The 20,520-nt window shown below is 42.9% G+C and overlaps 1 long non-coding RNA gene across 1 annotated transcript in view; it reads left to right on the plus strand.

The window, feature by feature from the left end:
• Window positions 1-17,124: 17,124 nt before the first annotated feature.
• LOC104002540 (uncharacterized) overlaps window positions 17,125-20,520 on the plus strand; it is a 393,316-nt gene continuing 389,920 nt past the window's right edge. The window contains exon 1 of the long non-coding RNA XR_001710243.3: window positions 17,125-17,222. This is a non-coding gene — a long non-coding RNA (uncharacterized LOC104002540). The remainder of the gene's footprint in view (window positions 17,223-20,520) is intronic.

The raw sequence follows: 20,520 nt of genomic DNA on the forward strand, positions 1-20,520 counted from the left end.
GACAGCAGTCCTTAGAGCTGAGGTGGTAACAAAGGATGTTTGCAAAAGGGTTGAATATTTCAGGAGAAAATAGCTAATCTTGTCTTTAAAAAAAATCAGCCAATTAACCAACAAACCATGTGACCTCAGATAAATATTGTTTCCTATCCAGCTCAATTTCCTCATCTCTAAAATGAGAGAGTGTATCCTTTATTCCCTCCATGCCAGGAACTAACTGAGAAGTAGAGCTAGCTATTTGATAATCATCAAACTAAGAGCTTTCTTCTGGTGCACCTGTGCTGGAGAACACCCACATAAAACGATAGTAACTGTGACGTGCCGTGAAGAAAATGTGCTGTGACAACCAGAGCAGATCTGAGTGGGACAGGGAGCTCAAGATATAACATTTAAGCTCTGATCTGAAGAAGTAGCTGGAGGTGAGTGCATTCAGCATATGCAAAGATCCTGTGGCAGGCTGGAGGAACTGAAAGAAAGTCAATGTGGCTGGAGGGAGAGCAGGTGTAAACCCTCCTACATCAAACCTTGTGAGCCCTATGAAAGATTGCACGTGTTGTCCAAAGATTGAAGGGTTTTAAACAGGATCTTAACATCAGCATATTAGCAGGAGCTCACTCTGGCAGCAGGGTGGAGAGGGGATGGATCTCTCCTTTTTTGGAAAGGATCACGTTGTAACCCTTCTCTTGCCAAATTCTCTTTCCCTCATATGGGCTGCTTTTGTTTGTGAGATGAAGAGCAAGAACGGAGTAGTGGTGGATGAGGGCTGCTAGCAGCTCTACCAGAATGGCAGGACATTTGAGAGCTGAATGGAGAATGGGTGTAACTAAAAGAAAAAAGGTGGAAAGACCTGGCTTGATTTCTCTTGCCAGGAATGATTGTACTACACATTCCCGCTTTAACACCGATTTTCTGTGAAAGGTATATTAGTCCCTAGGCTGAGTTCTCCGCCCAGGGGCGGTACAAGAATGTGAGAAGCAAATACCCTCTCCAGGAGATAAAATTCTAGGGGACTTTTTATGTTATGTCTCAGGTCCCTTGACATGAATTGGCTTTGTCCAGCCGTCAGACAAAAACCCAATGCAACCGTTAATTTGTGGTGGCCTTGGATGATGGGTGAAAGTATTAGTCTGTAGCTTAAAACCTCAACAGTGTGTCCTTCCTCCTCCAAAGTGGTAATTAAACACGGTCAGATGTGACTCTTGCCAGGCTGTTTAGTTGTGCTGGGCAAGGTCTCTGAATTAGAGATGATGACTGTAAAATGTTTGTGGGTTGAAAGTCCTCTCTTGGGTATAGAGAAAAGATATATAGAGAGTAGAGAATTGTGTTCTAGTTATGAGTCATTCATCCAACAAATATTTATTGATCATTGTCCCGGATACGATTGGTTTCCCACCTGGATCCCACTTAGGAGTCTAAGGCAGCTGCCAGGGAATTGTGCTCAGCTGATGGTGCTGAGGAATGCCTGGGAGGTTACATTTTGCACCCTCCCCAGGGGCAGCCCCCTGCCAATGGAGAGGCCATATGTAAAGCTGGCCCCTTGATACAGGCTGGATAATTCTGTGATGGCTTCATGCCCCAGAGCTCCTTGTGGAGTTGGTCTGAGAATAGGCTTCTGCTGAATCTATATACTTTCCTTTTCTATCTCACTTCCCTCACTCCCTTTCTCCTGAGGGTGTCAGAAGTGTTCAAACGAGAGTGACTCCATCTTAATATGAGCTGGGTGAAATGAAGCTGAGATTTGCTGGGCCGCATTCCCAGGAAGTTAGGTATCCTTAGTCACAGGAAGAGGTTGGAGGTCAGCAGGACAAGATACGAGTCATAAAGACCCTGCCGATGGCCGGGCGCTGCGGCTTCCACCTGTAATCCCAGCACTTTGGGAGGCTGAGGTGGGTGTATCACCTGAGGTCAGCAGTTCAAGACCAGCTAGTTCAATACTAGCGTGACCAACATGGTGAAACCCCATCTCTACTAAAAATACAAAAATCAGCTGGGCGTGGTGGCGAGCGCCTGTAATCCCAGCTCTTTGGGAGGCTGAGGCAAGAGAATCACTTGAATGAGGGAGGCGGAGGTTGCAGTGAGCAGAGATCATGCCACTGCACTCCAGCCCGGGCGACAGAGTGAGACTCTGTCTCAAAAATAAATAAATAAAAGACCCTGCTGATAAAACGGGATTCAATAAAGAAGCCAGTCAAAACCCACCCAAACCAACATGGTGACGATAGTGACCTCTTGTTATCCTTGCTGCTAATTATATGCTAATTATAATGCATTAGCATGCTAAAAGACACTCCCACTAGTGCCATGACAGTTTACAAATGCCATGGCAACGTCCAGAAATTACCCTATATGCTCTAAGAGGAAGAGGAACCCTCAGTTCCAGGAATTCCTGGCCCCTTTCCTAGCAAACTCATGAATAATCCATCCCTGGTTTAGCATATGATTAAGAAATAACCATAAAAATAGCCAACTAGCAGCCCTTGGGGCTGCTCTGCCCATGGAGCAGCCATTCTTTTATTCCTTTTCTTTTTAAATAAACTTGCTTTTACTTTACTCTGTGGACTCGCCCTGAATTCTGTCTTGCATGAGATCCAAGAATGCTTTCTTGGGGTCTAGATTGGGACCCCTTTCCGGTAACAAGAACACTCCCTCAATAAAGCAGGGCATAAGTCCCTGTTTCAGGCTTTGCTCCTGCAGAACCTGCCTAAGACCTGCTGTGTGTTGGGCACTGTGTCTATGCCTTGGAGATAGAGTGTTAAACCCTTCGAACAAAGTCTCTGCCCCAAGGCAGCTCAGTGCCTTCTAGGGGGTCTGATTTTCCATATCCTAGTCTTGTAATTTGTTTTTTCTTTTTTCTTTTTCTGAGACGGAGTCTTGCTCTGCCACCCAGGCTGGAGTGCAGTGGCGCGATCTCAACTCACTGCAACCTCCGCCTCCCGGGTTCAAGCGATTCTCCTGCCTCAGCCTCCCGAGTAGCTGGGACTACAGCTGCATGCCACCATGCCCGGCTAATTTTTTGTATTTTTTTTTAGTAGAGACGGGGTTTCACTGTGTTAGCCAGGATGGTCTCGATCTCCTGACCTTGTGATCCACCTGCCTGGGCCTCCTAAAGTGCTGGGATTACAAGCATGAGCCACCACACCCGGCCCCTAGTCTTGTAATTTTGAGAGAAGTCGCTGGAGCTATGCGAGCCTCAAATTTCTTATCAATCGAATGGTGGTAACAGTGCTTGTCTTTACTTTTTTCCTTCTATTTTTTAGTCTTTCACTGTCACCCAGGCTGGAGTGCACTGGCATGATTCCACCATACTGCAGCCTTGAACTCCTAGGCTCAAGTGATCCTCTGACCTCAGCCTCTGGAGTAGCTGGGACTATAGGTACATTCTACCATACCTGGCTAATTTAAGAAAAAAAATTTTTTTTTTAGACCCAAGCTTTTACTATTTTGCTCAGGCTGATCTCGAACTCTGGCCTCAGTGGATCCTCCTGCCTCGGCCTCTTGAAGTGTTGAGATTACAAATGTAAGCCAGGGCACCCAACCAATGCTTTCCTTTTCTGAAAAGACCAAGCAACAGCAGCAGCAGGATGGTTTAAGCCTTCTTAAGCATCTGTCAGCTGCCCTTCCCCATCACCACTTCCAGATGACAGCCTTGTCTTCTATTTCTAGCTAGGTTGCTGCTGCTATACATGGAAATTCTGGATCCTCCATTTTAGGACCATGAATTGATAGAAAACTGGCTCTCATGCTGCTACCTAGGTGTTTGTTGAATGAATGAATGTTGAATATGATTAACAACAGTGCTATCATTCAAGCAGCCCAGGTACTGGAATAAGCACTTTATTGCTTCTTTTTTAAAATTTTTTAAAAATTTTTTTATAGAGAAGGAAATGGAGGCATTGAAATACCAAGACATACTGAATATGAGAGCAATTCAACAACTATGTAAAGCACATATACAGATGTAAAATGTTAGAAGACAGGACTTTGGATGGAAGGATTAATTTGCAGCACTGATGTTTCCTAAGAAAATGGTCAGAAGAAATTTCTTTTGGAATGTTCTTTGTTTTTTCTTTTTTGTTGTTTGTTTTTGTTTTTTTCTGAGACAGAGTTTCGCTCTTGTCGCCCAGGCTGGAGGGCAATGGTGCGATCTCAGCTCACTGCAACCTCCGCCTCCCGGGTTCAAGTGATTCCCCTGTCTCAGCCCTCCTAGTAGCTAGGATTACAGGCACCCACCACCATGTCCAGCTAATTTTTTGTATTTTTAGTAGAGGCGGGGGTTTCGCCACATTGGCCAGGCTGGTCTCGAACTCCTGACCTCGGGTGATCCACCCGCCTCAGCCTCCCAAAGTGCTGGGATTACAGGCGTGAGCCACCATGCCCAGCCTGGAATGTTTTTCTATAACTTGTTCCTTTTTTCCGTTCACATGTGGACAACCCTTTTAACCCATTGTTCAAGGTCATGGAGATTGTTTTTGAAACTTGAAACCAAACACTTACAGATGGCTCCCCCAAAGGATAGAGAAAAGGAAACAAGAAACAAGAAAACCACAACCACCTGCTATTATAAAAGGAGCCCACATGATGAAGTTTTTAGAATTGTGGATCTGTACTTCTGCTACTGCTTAGGTTTTAGTGGAGGCAAAATAATGCCAATAGCTAATTTGTTTGGTCATTAAGCTTTGATAGAACTTCAGTCTAAGGGACATACAATTATATTAATGTACATGCTCTGATTTTATGATCTGTGGATTATTTATCATTGTTTCAGGATAGCAGTAGTTTACTTTGGTTTCATGATTTTTTTAACATTGGTTCTGGAATCCAAGAGACTTGGTAGGATTCTTTGTTTCTGTGTTTCCTTAATATTATTATCATCATTTTTTTTCTTTTTTTTTCTTCATTTGAGACAGTGTCCCGCTCTGTTGCCCAGGCTGGAGTGCAAGTGGCATAATCATAGCTCATTGCAACCTTGACCTCCCAGGCTCAAGCGATCCTCCCACTTCAGCCTCCCAAGTAGCCGGGACTACAGGTGCATGCCACCATGCCTTGCTAATTTTTAAAATTTTTTGTAGACATGGAGATCTCCCTGTGTTGCCCAGGTTGGTCTCGAACTTTTGGGCACAAGAGATCCTCCTTCCTTGGCCTCCCGAAGTACTGGAGCTACAGGCGAGAGCCAACATGCCTGACCTGTTATCATTTTTTAATTTTATTTTTCTTGGCTCTGCCATTTACTGTGTGAATTTGGGCGAACTACTCACTTTTTAAAATTTTTTCTCCCCTTCCCTTCCCTTCCCTTCCCTTCCCTCCCCTCCCCTCCCCTCCCTTTGTGCCTGCCTGCCTACCTTTCCTCTCTCTTTTCAATAGAGATGGGGTCTCACTTTGCTGTCCAGGCTTACCTTGAACTCCTGGACTCAAGTGATTCTCCTTCCTCAGCTTCCCAAATAGCTGGGACTACAGGTGCATGCCACCATGTCTAGCTAATGTATTTGTTTTTGATTATGGCATAACAAAGCACCCAAAAACTTAGTAGCTTAAAACAACACGCAGTTTCTAGGGGTCAGGCATCCAGGTACAGCTTAACTGGGACCTCTACTCAGAGGCTCTCACAGGCTGCAATCACGGTGCCCCCAAGGCTGCAGTTATCTCAAGATTCAACTTGGGGAGGCTCTGCTTCCAGGCTCATGTGGTCATTGGCAGAATTCAGTTCCTTGAGAGTTGTTGGGCTGAGGGCCTCCTTTCATTGCTGGCTGCTGGCCAGAAGCTGCCCTGTTTCCTGCTAGATGGTTCTCCCTGACAACAGGGAAGTTTGTTCCATCAAAGCAAGCTTGTGAGAAAATATCTCTATCTCTGCCTTTATCTTTATCTATCTATATGTCTATATCTACATAGAGAAAGAAGACAGAACTCACAGGTTTTTTTTTTTGTTTGTTTTTGGTTTTTTGTTTTTTTAATGGTTATGGACAGAATTGCAGCCCTCTCCCAATCTCCCAAATCCACATGTTGAAGTTCTCACTCCCAATGTGCCTGTATTTGGAGACAGGGCCCTTTCAGAGATACTTAAAATAAACCAGGTTATAAGGGTGGGGCCCTAATCTGATAGGACCTGTGTCCTTACAAGAAGAGGAAGAAACATGATAGGAAAGACCATGTGAGAACACAGTGAGAAGGTGGCCGTCTGCAAGGCAGGAAGAGAGCCCTCACCAGAAACCAACCCTGCTGTCCTACCTTGATCTTGGACTTCCACCCTCCAGAACTGTGAGAAAATAAGTGCCTGTTGTTTAATCTCCCAGTCTGTGGTATTTTGTTTTGGCAGCCTGAGCTGCCTAATATGATAACCTGATCTTGGAAGTGACATCTCACCACTTTTGCCAGTTCTATTCCTTAGAAGCAAGTCATCAGGTTCAGCCCACACTCTAGGGAGGAGGTTCCACAAGGGCATAAATACGAGAATGAGAGGGTTGGAAGCCACTTAGAGGCTGCCTATCACGGGCACTGCTGTCTCTTCCTAAGATGGCTAAAATATAATAATATTTAACATTTATCTAGCATTTGCAGTTAGTATATACTAAACACGGACGATTCATTAATTCAACAAATGTGTGTGTGAGGTATTATAATTATTCCAATTTTACAGACGGGGAGACTGAGTCTCAGAAAGGTCAAGTAACGTGCCCAGGGTCACATAACAAGTAAAGGACAGGACTGCTATCTGAACATAAGTAACTTGCTCAGAGGTCTCACCCTCCCACTCTTGTTTTCCTCCAATCTGCTACCAACACAATAGCCAGAGCATTTGCTCTGTCACCCAGGCTGGAGTGCAGTGGTGCGATCTCAGCCCACTGCAACCTCCGCCTCCCAGGTTCAAACTATTCTCATGCCCCAGCCTCCTTAGTAGCTGGGATTACAGGTGTGCGCCACCACACCCAGCTAATTTTTGTATATTTAGTGGAGACAGGGTTTCACCATGTTGGTTAGGCTGGTCTCAAACTCCTGGCCTCAAGTGATCCACCCACCTTGGCCTCCCAAAGTGCTGGGGTTACAGGCATGAGCCACTGCACCTGGCCCAGAGCATTCATTTAAATCAGACATGCCATCTCATTTAAAACCCTCCAATCCTATTCCACTTTAAATAAGTTCCAAATCCCCCTACTATGATGCTGTGGGCTGAATTATGTATCCCTCACCCTAACCCCCTCCAAATTCTAAGTCCTAACCCTCATTGTTTCCTTTCAAATGCTACCTTCTTTGGAGATGGGGCCTCTGTGGAGGTACTTATGTTAAAATGATTTCATTTGACTGGGCCTTAATCCGATGACTGGCAACCTTATAAGAAAGGAATACACAGACACATGCAGAAGGCAGACCACGTGAAGATGCAGGGAAAAGTCAGCATTCTACAAACCAAGGAGAGCAGCCCAGAACAGATCCTTGTCTCGCAGCCCTCAGAAGGAACCAAGCCTGCTGACACCTTGATCTTCAACTTCTAGCCTTTGAACTGCAAGAAAATACATTTCAGTCATTTTAAGCCACCCTGCCAGTGGCACTTTGTGTGGCAGCTCGAGGAAGCAGATGCCTGCCACTTGCTCCTGGCTCACCTAAGCCATGGCAGCCTCCTTTCACTTCTTTGCAAATACTCTTCCATCTTAGGGCCTTTGCATGTGTGTTTTTTTTCTGCCTAGAACATTTTTTTCTTCTTGTTTTGAGACAGAGTCTTACTCTGTCACTCACGCTGGAGTGCAGTGACGTGATCATAGCTCACTGCAGCCTCAACCTCCCTGGGCTCAAGTGATTCTCCTACCTCAGCCTCCTGACGAGCTAGGACTACAGGCATGTGCCACCACTCCCAGCTAATTTTTTTTTTTTTTTGAGACGGAGTCTTGCTTTGTTGCCCAGGCTGGAGTGCAGTGGCGTGATCTCTGCTCACTGTAACCTCTGCCTCCTGGGTTCAAGCTATTCTCCTGCGTCAGCCTCCTGAGTAGCTGGGACTACAGACATGTGCCACTATACCTGGCTAATTTTTTGTATTTTTAGTAGAGATGGGTTTCACCATGTTAGCCAGGATGGTATCCATCTCCTGACCTCGTGATCCACCTGCCTCGGCCTCCCAGCTAACTTATTTTGTAGAGACAGGGTCTTGCTATGTTGCTCGGGCTGGTCTCAAATTCCTGGGCTCAGGAGATCCTCCTACCTTGGCTTCCCAAAGTGCTGGGATTACAGGCATGAGCCACCACAACCAGCCTCTAGAACAGTCTTACTTCCCTTCCTCAATGCTCATTCCCTCTTATTCCTCCACTCTCAGCTTCATTTCACCCCTTTAGTGAAGCTTTTAATTCGTTTCTTACCTAAAGAGGTCTGCCTGTTGTTCTCTACCCTAACACACTGTAAATTTTCTTTATTGCACTTACCACAATGTATAATTAGACGTTTCTTTGTTTATTTGTTGCTTTTCTCTCCCCTAGAGTGTAGACTCTCAAGGACAGGAATTGCATCTGTGTTATTTGCCAGAGCGTCTCCAGCATACAACACAGTTCATGGAACCCAGTGCGTGCCCAGCAACGATCAGTTGAACGACTAGAGTAGTGATTCTCAACCCTGGCTGCACAGGAGAGTCACTCGGGGGTGCTTTAAGAAACAATGATCCTTGATTTTCACCCCCCTGAGATGCTGAGTCAGTCCCATGCAACTAGATTGAGGACAAGAGGATAAGGGAAACCATTTCCTTTTCAATCTGTGAAGGTTTGTTACATTTATGGAAAACTTGAACTTCACTGCAGTCTTACAGGAAGCATGAAATTGAGCCTTGAGTTTTTTTCTCAGCTGTCCAACTGTTATGGGCCTACAATTGTATAGCTCAGAGTGACAGAGAAGAACTTTGGGGTTGGGAAAGAATTGGAGCAACTTCAAGCAGGAATGCGGTGTGGCACCTTGGGTGCATCTCACTGGGTTCCATCCATTCTATGGTGTTGGGGTCACTCTGCTGTAGAGCAAGATGCAGAAATGGCCCTCTCTACTTTCCTTATGTGTGTATGTGTGGAGGGGAGGTTTAGCGGATGTCTCTGGTTACTGGAATTCTGTGTGCATTGCGCTGCCTTCTAGGACCAAGGACTTTCGTTTTCAAGCTCTTTGGTCAAGGGAGAGAGAGCAGTCTTGAGTCTGTCAGAACAGGCCCCTGACAAGCGAACAGTATTGATGCCCTCCAGCCAAAGACCTCCAGGAACACACCCATATTGAACAAGTTGTGTTTCATGTTCATTGCAGCAAGAGAGGACACACACATGGGGAACCATGGAAGGTGTTGGAAAGGACTCATTATAGAATTGGACTTTGGTTGTGTGATTTTGGGGAGAGTCCAAGCAAGCTGGGATGTGCACTGGCATGGGTGCAGCTTGAAAGAGGCAATTTTACCATTGACTCTCTCAATAAATTTTATCTATAAGGAAGGGAGGGAAAGCAGACTAGAGCGAGGCTAAAACTATGATTGGTGAAGAACACTAGTTACTCGCATTCACCAGGAGAAGGTCATGTTTGGCATTTTGTGGCTTGAACAATGTTCCTGTTTTGTCTGTGTTCACGTGTGATTATGGAGTCTTCTTTCTGTCCTGATTCATCATGACTACAGAGTGGCTTTGTCTAACATTGATGCTCTGTGAAATTGTTTATGTTTAGGAAAACACCGAGATTGACCTGTCAGTACCAGGCCAGTTCCCTGCTGTCAGGGGCTGCTTTCCTCTTTATCACTAGCTTTGGATTTGCTCCTTCCAGTACTTTTCTCATGTAAAGTAAGGTAGTCCAGTGTGTTCACACAATTGAGAGCATTTATTACATTAGCCTCCTATCTTTTGCGGGGATAATCACAGCACCATGGTGTGGTAAGTGGCAGTAGAGTATGGTGGTTAAGAACAAATGATCTTGAGGTCAGGCGTGGTGGCTCACGCCAGTAAACCCAGCACTTTGGGAAGCCGAGGCAGGAGTATTGCTTGAGTCCGAGAGTTCGAGACCAGCCTGGGCAACATAGCGAGACCCTGTCTCTTAAAAAAAAGAACAAGTGCTCGTTATTCAGAAAATCATTTTAGTTGTGTGACCTTGAGCAAGTTCACTTGACCACCCTAGCCTCGACTCCCTCATCTGTAAAATGGGGGTAATAATAGTGCCTAACTTATAGGGCAATTATGATGCACCAATGAAATAATGCATGAGGCCGGGTGCGGTGGCTCACACCTGTAATCCCAGCACTTTGGGAGGCCGAGGTGGGTGGATTATCTGAAGTCAGGAGTTTGAGACCAGCCTGACCAACATGGTGAAACCCCATCTCTACTAAAAATAAAAAAATTAGCCAGGTGTGGTGGTGCATGCCTGTAATCCCAGCTACTCAGGAGGCTGAGGCAGGAGAATTGCTTGAACCTGGGAGACGGAGGTTGCAGTGAGCCGAGATCGCGCCACTGCACTCTAGCCTGAGCACCAGAGCAAGACTCTGTCTCAAAAAAAAAAAAAAAAAAAAAAAAAAAAGCATGAAAAAACTTTTAGCCTGGTATCTGGCCAGCAGTTGGTATACTATCGACTACCAATGATTCAATAGAACTATATGTTTCTCTGCTTAGTTTATCAGAGTTTGCCTTTGTACCTGTGATGAAAAAAACGGTGGACTGTAAGACCTTGGGACCTTGGTTCCCTGAACCAAGCCAGGACAATTGTATTGTTTCTCCTGGAATTTTGAAATTGGACACCAATATTTGTCATTCAGGGTTGGATATGTAGACTGGGAAGTGATGTCAAGCGTCCTTGAGTGACCACTTTCTGCTCTGTTGACTTAGAACCTTGAGGTTAAAAAAATGTTATAGGAAACCATATTTGTTTGAATGTTTGTTGGAAAGAAAAGCAGAAAAGTAGAGAAAGGTGATCTTTTTTAATTCTTAATTTTTTATTATTAAAATTTTTTTTATTTTAGGTTTGAGGATACATGTGAAAGTTTGTTACATAAAGATGTGTCACAGAGGTTTGTTGTACATATCATTACATCACCCAGGTATTAAGCTCAGTCCCCAATAGATATCTTTTCTGCTTCTCTTCCTCCTCTCACCCTCCCCCCTCAAGTAGACTCCAGTGTCTGTTATTTCCTTCTTTCTGTTCGTAAGTTCTTATCATTTAGCTCCCACTTATATGTAAGAACATGTGGTGTTTGGTTTTCTGTTCCTGCGTTAGTTTGCTGAGGATGATAGGCTCCAGCTCCATCCATGTTCCCACAAAAGCCATGATCTTGCTCTTTTTTATGGCTGCATAATATTCCATGGTGTATATGTACCACATTTTCTTTATCCAGTCTGTCATTGACAGGCATTTAGGTTGATTCCATGTCTTTGCTATCGTGAACAGTGCTGCAGTGAACATTCACGTGTATGTGTCTTTATGGTAAAATGCTTTATATTCGTCTGGGTATACACCCAGTAATGGGATTGCTGGGTTGATGGTAGTTCTTCTTTTAGCTCAGAAAGGCAATATTCAAAGACAGGAGAATAAACTGGGGTGAGAGAGAGAAGGAGTGAAGAAAGGAGAAAAGAAGAGAGAAGAGAGAGGAAGAGAAGGTTCTATGGAGCTCTAAGTGTTCTATCTGGTCTGCCCGAGTTAGTAGAGGGATAAGAATAAAGAAAAAAAGTGTTACTAGTCCTCTACGGCCCATCACACACATGGGTGAATCAAATGGGCAAAGCAAGAGTAGAATTTTACACCACCATGCCGTAAACCTGGATTGTTTTGACTGTTGAGCATCTCCTCTCTCTTTTCTATTCTTTTTCTTTCTCTTTCTTTCTTTCTTTCTTTCTTTCTCTCTCTCTCTCTTTCTTTCTCTCTTTCTCTTTCTTTCTCTCTCTCTCTTCTTTTCTTTTCTTTTGAGATGGAGTTTCACTCTTGTTGCCCAGGCTGGAGTGCAGTGGCGCAATCTCGGCTTACTGCAACCTCCACCTCCCGGGTTCAAGCGATTCTGCTGTCTTAGCCTCCCAAGTAGCTGGGACTACAGGTGTGTGCTACCACACCCAGCTAATTTTGTATTTTTAGTAGAGATGGGGTTTCACCATGTTGGTCAGGCTGGTCTCGAACCCCTGACCTCAGATAATCCACCCACCTCAGCCTTCCAAAATGCTGGGATTACAGATGTAAGCCACTGCACCCGGCCTCACTTTCTTTTACCCACATCAGTCCTGATAATTTCCAGTCCCAGCATCCTGCCTTCTCCCTCACTCCTGTAGAAGGACTGGGCAAGTGACCAGGCCAATCAGAGTTCCCCAACATCCTGGCCATGTGGATTGGTCCAGCTACGGGCACGTGACCTTAGCTAAGCCAATCACCTACTCAGAATTTTTTTTTGTTCTTTAATACAGAGCTGTGAGAGACAGGGTCTTGGCTTTTGAATAATGGGGCTGAAAGAAGTGAGTCAGGGACTGCCAGGGGCTGTCTCCTATACCATGAGGAGAAATCTTGTCTATAGGGAGAACGAGCCAAAAGATGGAAAGTCATTGAGAGGGAGAGGGAGAGGGACATTGAAGGGGGGGAGAGAAAGAGAGAGACATAATATAATGTTGAGCTTTAAATCAGCTCCATTTAGACTTAGAAAAGCCAATAACTTCCCACTTTTCTTGGACTGATTTGAGTTGGTTTTTTGCTACTTTAGCCAAGTGGTCCCCGTGATGGCTCCTCATTTCTTTAGATGAAAATCCCAAGCCCTCACGTTGGCATGCCAGGACACACATGCCCTAGCCTCAATGGCCTCATCTCCCGTCCCTCTCGCCATTGCTTACTCCGCTGCAGCCATTCCTGCCTCCTTGCTTGTTCGTCAAACGTGCCAGGCCCTACTTCATACGGATTAAATCAGACTTTTTGAGTGGGATCAGGACATTAGTATTTTATTTGCTTTTAATTTAATTTTATTTTTTGAGACAGGGTCAGTCTGTTGCCCAGGCTGGAGTGCAGTGGCACGAACACGGCTCGCTGCAGCCTTGACCTCCCAGGCTCATGCGATCCTTCTAATACTCACCGTTAGCTGGGACCTCAGCCAGCCAGTTAGCCAAAATGTATGCATGTGGCCTCCCCAGGTGTTCTCTTCACATGGGCTGGTTGGACTTCCTCACTACATGGTGGCTGGTGTGCAAGAGTGAGCGGCTCCAGAAAGCAAGGAGGACATGCCTATGATTTTTTATGCTCTAGCCCTGGAAGTCAAATAGCATCTTTTCTGCTGTAATCTTAATCTTAATGATTGAGGCAGTTGCTAAGGTTCAAGTGGAAGGGATCATAGACTTCATCACTCAACATGAGAAATAGAAGTTTACAACCACCTGTCCTCAGCCTCCCAAGTAGCTGGGACTACAAGCATGTGCCACCATGCCTGGCTAATTTTTTGAATTTTTTGGAGAGACAGAGTCTCACTATGTTCCCCAGGTTGGTCTCGAATTCCTGGGCTCAAGTGATCCACCCGCCTTGGCCTCCCAAAGTGCTGGGATTGCAGATGTGAGCCACTGGGCCCGGCCGGTGACATTGGTATTTTTAAAAAGGTACTCAGTGATTTCAATGTGTAGCTAGAGCTGAGAATTACTCCTTCAGACTAATAAAGAAGGTCAATGGCTATTAAGGCAACTACCCTAAAGAATTAACTTAAAGTCTATGTGTAAGTTTGTCTCTTGTCAACATAGAGTCTAGTTTCCTTCTAATTTTGATTATAAAATAGGAAAGCACTTTCCTATACTATAAAAAAGTTTGCTTTAAGAGTCCCAGGACTGATTTATTATGACCTTGAGATTTAAAAACATTTATTATTGGAAACCATGTTTGTTTGAACCATGTTTGTTTGAATGTTTATTGTAGAAAAGTCCATTTTTCCTTTTAAGGTCATAAACTAAATTTGTTACAGGAGGTTGATTTTGTGTTCCAAGCCTGTGATCATCAACTGTTTTCCAGCTCTACCAGGTAGGGTATTGAACCTTTTCTTATTTGATATTCAAATAAATTCTCCCTTACCAAAATGTTATTTTGCAAATAACTAAGTGACTCTAATGGATTAACTTTAAAATGCAATGCCAAATCTTGATTTTCCACGAATGAATAATTTGAAAGAAATTTCTCTGTTCACTACATATATGCCAGAAAGAATATCAACCTCGGCTTTTGATATATTTTAAATTCCTGGTTCAAGTTTCTTATGTGGCCAAATTGTTCTTAGTGACCTGGGCTTCTGTAAAATGTCCCTGATTCCTTTCATAAAATGCTTGTTTTGGCTTATGCTGCTCGAGTGAGTTTCTGTTACCATCTTTGATAAAGACAATCATTAATCCTGACAGCAGCCTTGCAAAGTGAGTCTTATTATTCCCATTTCACAGATGGATAATCTGAGCCCTTGGGTACTGAGAAACTTGCTCAAGTCCATACAATTAGGCACTGGTAGTCCCTGGACAACAACCCAGATCTACTTGACCCCAAAGCTGATGAGTTTCCACCCTCACAGAAGGTCCTAATATGGCACATTGCTTTTTTTTTACATTGGGATATAATTCATGTCTTATAAAACTCACCATTTAAAAGTGTATAATTTAGTGGTTTTAGTGTATTCTCAAGATTTTTCAACTATCACCACTGTCTAATTCTAGGATGTTTTCATCACCCTCCAACCCCAGACCTTCTACCATTAAGCAGCCACTCTTTCACTCCTGTCCCCCAGCCTCTGGCAGCCACTAATTTACTTTCTGTCTCTATGGATTTGCCCATTCTGGGTATTTGATACACATGGAGTCATACAATATGTGGCCTTTTGTGTCTTGGTTCTTTCACGAAACACAGTGTTTTCTAATTTCTAATTTCTACATTTCTGTCGTAGAATATATCAGTACTTCATTTCTTTTTATGGCTGAATAACATTCCATCATATGGATAGACCCCATTTTGTTTATTTATCTGTTTACAGACATTTGGATTATTTCCACCTTTTGGCTATTATAAGATACATTTTTTAAATAACATTGTTATAGAAGTCTTGTTTTCCAAATTAAACAGAAGGGCAGGTCCTGTTTCACACACTTTTTTTTTTGTATTAAAAATATATGAGGGCTCTTCCAGTTGCTATTACTGGGTAACAAATCACACCAATTTTTAGTGCTATAAGCCACAATTTTATTACACTCACAGATCCCGTAGGTCAAGAATCAGACCAGAGAGAGTGGCTTGCTCTGCCTCATGATGTCTGGGGACTCAGCTGGGAAAACTCAAAAGTTGAGGGTGACTTGATGGCTGGGGACTAAAGGCATCTAGAGGAATCTTCTGTCACATGCCTGTATTTCATACTCACTGTTAGCTGAGACCTCAGCTAGCCAGTTAGCCAAAACGTCTGCATGTGGCCTCCCTAGGTGGTCTCTTCAGGTGGGCTAATTGGACTTCCTCACAACATAGTAGCTGGGGTCCAACAGTGAGTAGCTCAAGAAAACAAGGAGGAAGTGCATATGCTTTTTATGTTCTAGCCCTGGAAATCAAATGGCATATTTTCTGCTGTAATCTTAATGATTGAGGCAGTTTCTAAGGTTAAAAGGGGAGGGATCATGGACTTCATCACTCAACACGAGAAATAAAAGGTCACATTATCACAGCATGTGGTATGGGAGATATCACTATGGCCACCTTTGGAAAAAAACCATCTGCCACAAGGACCTTGCACTGGGCTTGTGACAGGTATCCAGTAGATCCTTATTTAATTAAATATATTCATGCTTATCAACAAATTACATATTGGCCTGCCTGCTTGTTTGTTCATGAATCCATCTCCTCCTTCAGAAATGACCCCTTCTTGGGTATTATTCTAATGCTTTCATTTCTTAACTTCTGCATTTTCCTAGCTTAGGCAAATCACTTTACTTCTCAGAGCCTCAGTTGTCTTACCCATAAAATGGGCAAACACATTTGTTACCACTCTACAAAATTAGTTTGGGAATTCCGTGGGCTAAGGTATAAATAGTGCTTACTTTAGATGCTGTTTGGAGGTAAAGGTTCAATAAATAATAACTATTATTATTGCTGTTGTGATTACCTGAATGTAATCCCCATTCTCTTATACTTTTCAGCATCCTGTCCAAGCCTTTAAGATGAGGAACAAATTATATGTGAGGAGAAATGGCAAAAATTGGTATGCCTCTGCTTTTCTGATTTCCCATTCCCTTCCATTTCTCTTATTAACAAATAAAAGTAAGGAAATCCTGTCCTGTGGATAACTTCCCATTGACTTGCAGAGAGCTCAGACATGCTATGGTAGATATGGATACTGTTTTGTTTTTGTTTTTTGAGATGGAGTCTTGCTCAGTCACCCAGGCTGGAGTGCAGTGGCATGATCTCAGCCCACTGCAAACTCCGCCTCCCAGGTTCAAGTGATTCTCCTGACTCAGCCTCCCGAGTAGCTGGGATTACAAGCAGCTGCCACCACACCCAGCTAATTTTTGTATTTTTAGTAGAGACAAGGTTTAACCATCTTTACTAAACAGACTAGGCCCGTCTTGAACTCCTGACTTCAAGTGATCTGCCCGCCTCAGCCTCCCAACGTGCTGGGATTATAGGTGTGAGACACTGCACCTTGCCAATGGTGGATATTGTTGATTTAAAATAATAGAAATAATAAATCTCCAATCTCAGGGAAGTTTCCACAGTCCTAAAGTCAAAACTTCCGATCTTGCCGTGTGCTTGAATTATCCTCAATTAGAGTCCCTGCTGCTGTTGCTTGTCGCTGTAATTATTGTCATCGTTAATTCAGTGAAGCCTATTAACCCACATCAGATAGTGTATTTATCTACAATGCATATTACCTGCTCCTCTAGATAAGACAGCTGTCATACTTCAAGTCTGCTGTCTCTTTGTTGAGGTCCAGTAGTGTCAGTCTGCAAGTGTTTCATATACATTACAGAATCCCCATTAATGGTTGATATGATTAGGCTTTGTGTCCCCACCCAAATCTCATCTTGAATTACAGTCCCTATAATCCCCACATGTCAAGGGAGAGACCAGGTGGAGATAATTAAATCATGGGGGCAGTTTCCCCCACGCTGTTTTCATGACAGTGAGTTCTCACGAGATCTGATGGTTTTATAAGGAACGCTTCCCTCTTTGCTCGGCATTTCTCCTTCCTGCTGCCTTGTAAAGAAGATGCATTGTTTTCCTCTTCGCTTTCTGCCACAATTGTAAGTTTCCTGAGGCCTCCCCAGCCATGCTGAACTGTAAGTCAATTAAACCTCTTTCCTTTATAAATTACACAGTCTCAGGCAGTTCTTTACAGCAGTATGAAAATGGAGTAATACAATGATGTTCTTATAACTTCCCAGACTGGAAGGCTTGCTGGTCTTGTGAGATACTGAACTGGAGACAGCAGAAAAATGCATCCTCCTGATATTGTGAGCAACCTCCTCTCTTCTTCCCTCTCTCCTCTTCTTCCCTTTCTTCTGTTTTCCCTTCTAGGAGCCAAGAGCATAGGCTCTGGAACCAGCCTGCCTGGTTTGAATCATGCCTCTGCCTGGGAATCTTAGGCAGGTTGCTTGGTCTCTCTGAGCCTGTTTTTTTCATGTGTGCAAGAATCACAACTCTCTTGTGAGAATTTAATGTGCTAATCTGCATAAAGCGCATAGACCACTGTCTGGCTCATGCTGGGAGTGTAACTGTGGTTATTTCTTCCTATTTTCTTCCCTCCCTTCCAACAGAAGAAAGTCTCTGAGATGCGTGTCTTCTGTGGCATATGCTGGACTTGGTGCCTGGGGTTCATTGGCAGACTAGTCCCTCTGGTACCTCCAGCAAGGAAGACACATGTTAATTATTAATTGATACCCATTGTGATAAATCTCACAAGGTACCATGAATGGGTATAACAGCTCCCTTTCTGTGGAGGAGGTGGAGGTGATAGGTAAGACTTCCTGGAGGAAGTAGCATTTGAACAGAGATCTGAAGGATAAAATACTTCCAGGAGGAGCGTGTGTGTGTGTAAGTCAGTCAACATCAGAACACCTCCAGCAGTGGAAACAGTGTATAGGAAGCTCTGAAGTAGGAAGGATCCTCTGTTAATGGTTTTTTTGTTGTTGTTTTCCCTCTTCGAGACAGAGTCTCAGTCTGTTGCCCAGGCTGGAATGCAGTGGCACAGTCTCAGCTCACTGCAACCTCTGCCTCCCAGGTTCAAGCGATTCTCGTACTTCAGCCTCCTGAGTAGCTGGGATTACAGGTGTGCACCACCATGCCCCAATAATTTTGTATTCTTAATAGAGATAGGGTTTCTCAAACTCCTGGCCTCAAGTGATCCGCCTGCCTCAGCCTCCCAAAGTGCTGGGATTACAAGTGTGAGCCACCATGCCTGACCCATTAATGTTTTGAATAGGTAATACTTTTACATGGTCCAAATTCCAAAAAATACAAAAGGATAAACAGTGAAATGTCTCCCTTTTTCCATTTACCACCTTCCCCCTACCTCTATCCCTGAAGCAACAAATGAACCAATTTCTTTGGTATTCTTCTAGAAATATCCTGTGCATACATAAGCAAAATGTATGTGTGTATGGTGTATATACATATATACACACACACTATATATAGTGTGTATATGTGTATATATATACTATATATAGTGTGTATATATACACACTATATATAGTGTGTATATGTATATATACTATAGTGTGTATATGTGTATATATATACTACATATAGTGTGTATATGTATATGTGTATATATACACATATATATACTATATATAGTGTGTATATGTATATGTGTATATATAGTGTGTATAGTTTATGTATATACATATCCACACTATATATAATATATATATGATATTCACATATCATCTCCTTTTATTTTTTAATATGAAAAATGCTTCTCCGTTATTTGCTTTTTTCACCTTTCTCTTAAATACATATCTTGGAGATCCTTCCTTATGAGTACACAGTTAACTTTCTTATTTTCTTTTCTGAGTGGCAGAGTACACCATGTAGTACCCTATAATTTGTTTAAGCAACCTCCTACTGATGGATGTTTGGGTTATTTCTACTCTTCTTCTATTATTTAAAAAAACTATAATCGATAATCTGATACCGGTGCAATTTGCTCCTGTGCAAATGTCTGTGGGATAAATTTCTAAAAGTGTAATAGTTGGGTCAAATGACACACTTTTCTCCATAGAAGTTGTAAAAAATTTACACCTACCCCTCAAGGAATGTTTGAGTTCCCATAGTGGCATCAAGCACCACGTATTATTGAGTTCTTTTTAATTTTGCCAATCTGATAGGTGAAAATTGATATCTCAGCATAGTTTTAATTTGCATTTATCTTACTCTGAATAACACAGAGCATGTTTTCATTTGCCCAAGAATCACTTGTGTTTCTTTTCTTACAAACTGTTCTTATCTTTTGTCCATTTTTGTATGAATCTGCTCTTTTGCTTATTGATTTTATACATTAGGGGAATTAGCCATTTTCCACGCCATGCTTCACAAACATTATTTCCTGGGTTTTCTTTTGTATTTTGACTTTGCTTAGGGTGGTTTTGGTTCTGCAGCTCTGTTTTTTAAAAAACTTTTATGTAATCAAATTTTTTTTTTTGGGGGGGGGGGTCTCCTGGATTTGTGACATACTTGGTCTCCTGGATTTGTGACATACTAAGAAAAACCTTTGTCATTTCAAGATCATAAGATAATTCTATTCTTTAAAAAAACACCTTCAGAAAAGGGGATTCCAGATGCGACTTTAATGATCCTTTCCTGTGTTTGCCAAGCATCGTGGTAGAAATACCTTCCTTATAGCCACATGAAACCCCTGATGCTGGAGTGTTGTGTTCACCTTATCGGCAAATATTTCCCCAGCACCTACTATGTGTCAGTGTAGAACTGAACAGCACAGAAACAGAAGCTACAAAGACTAAGAAGCCAGTAAAAGTTCAAATTCCACCACCCAGAAGTAACCACCATAAACACTTGGTATTATCGTGAATTTTTTTTTTAAAAACTCCATAAGCACATATTTTTAAGATAAAAATAAGATTATTGTACACATAATTTTTCTGACCTGATTTCAAAATATATCCAAGACTTCTTTCTCTGTTACTAACTGTAAATGTAGATTTAACATTTAACATTTAACTACGGCAATGATTTACATGTAGCAGGGTTTGTGAAATGACTCCTTGTGGATGGACAGTGAGACTATCCTCCCTCTTCCACCATTCTAAGCAATGCTACCAAGAACATCTTTACATCTCTATCTTTGCCCTCTTGTCTTAGACCTAGAATTTCTGGGTCACATTGTTAAACTGTTTTTAGGAAGATTGTGCTGACTTATATTCCCAAGAGCAATGTAAGGTATGCCAGAAAGAGGGCGGGAGGTTGGGAGTGGGAGGAGAAGGGGGCAGAGGAGGAAACTGGGTAAATGCTATTGGTGATAAAAAGGAGACAGTCTCACTGTCTATCAATAGGGAGGTCATTCAGCAAATCCTGCTACATGCAAATCGTTGCATAGTCATGAAATATTAAATGTTA

This window comes from Pan troglodytes, chromosome 18 (assembly GCF_028858775.2).
Source record: "Pan troglodytes isolate AG18354 chromosome 18, NHGRI_mPanTro3-v2.0_pri, whole genome shotgun sequence".
NCBI classification, from domain to species: domain Eukaryota; kingdom Metazoa; phylum Chordata; class Mammalia; order Primates; family Hominidae; genus Pan; species Pan troglodytes.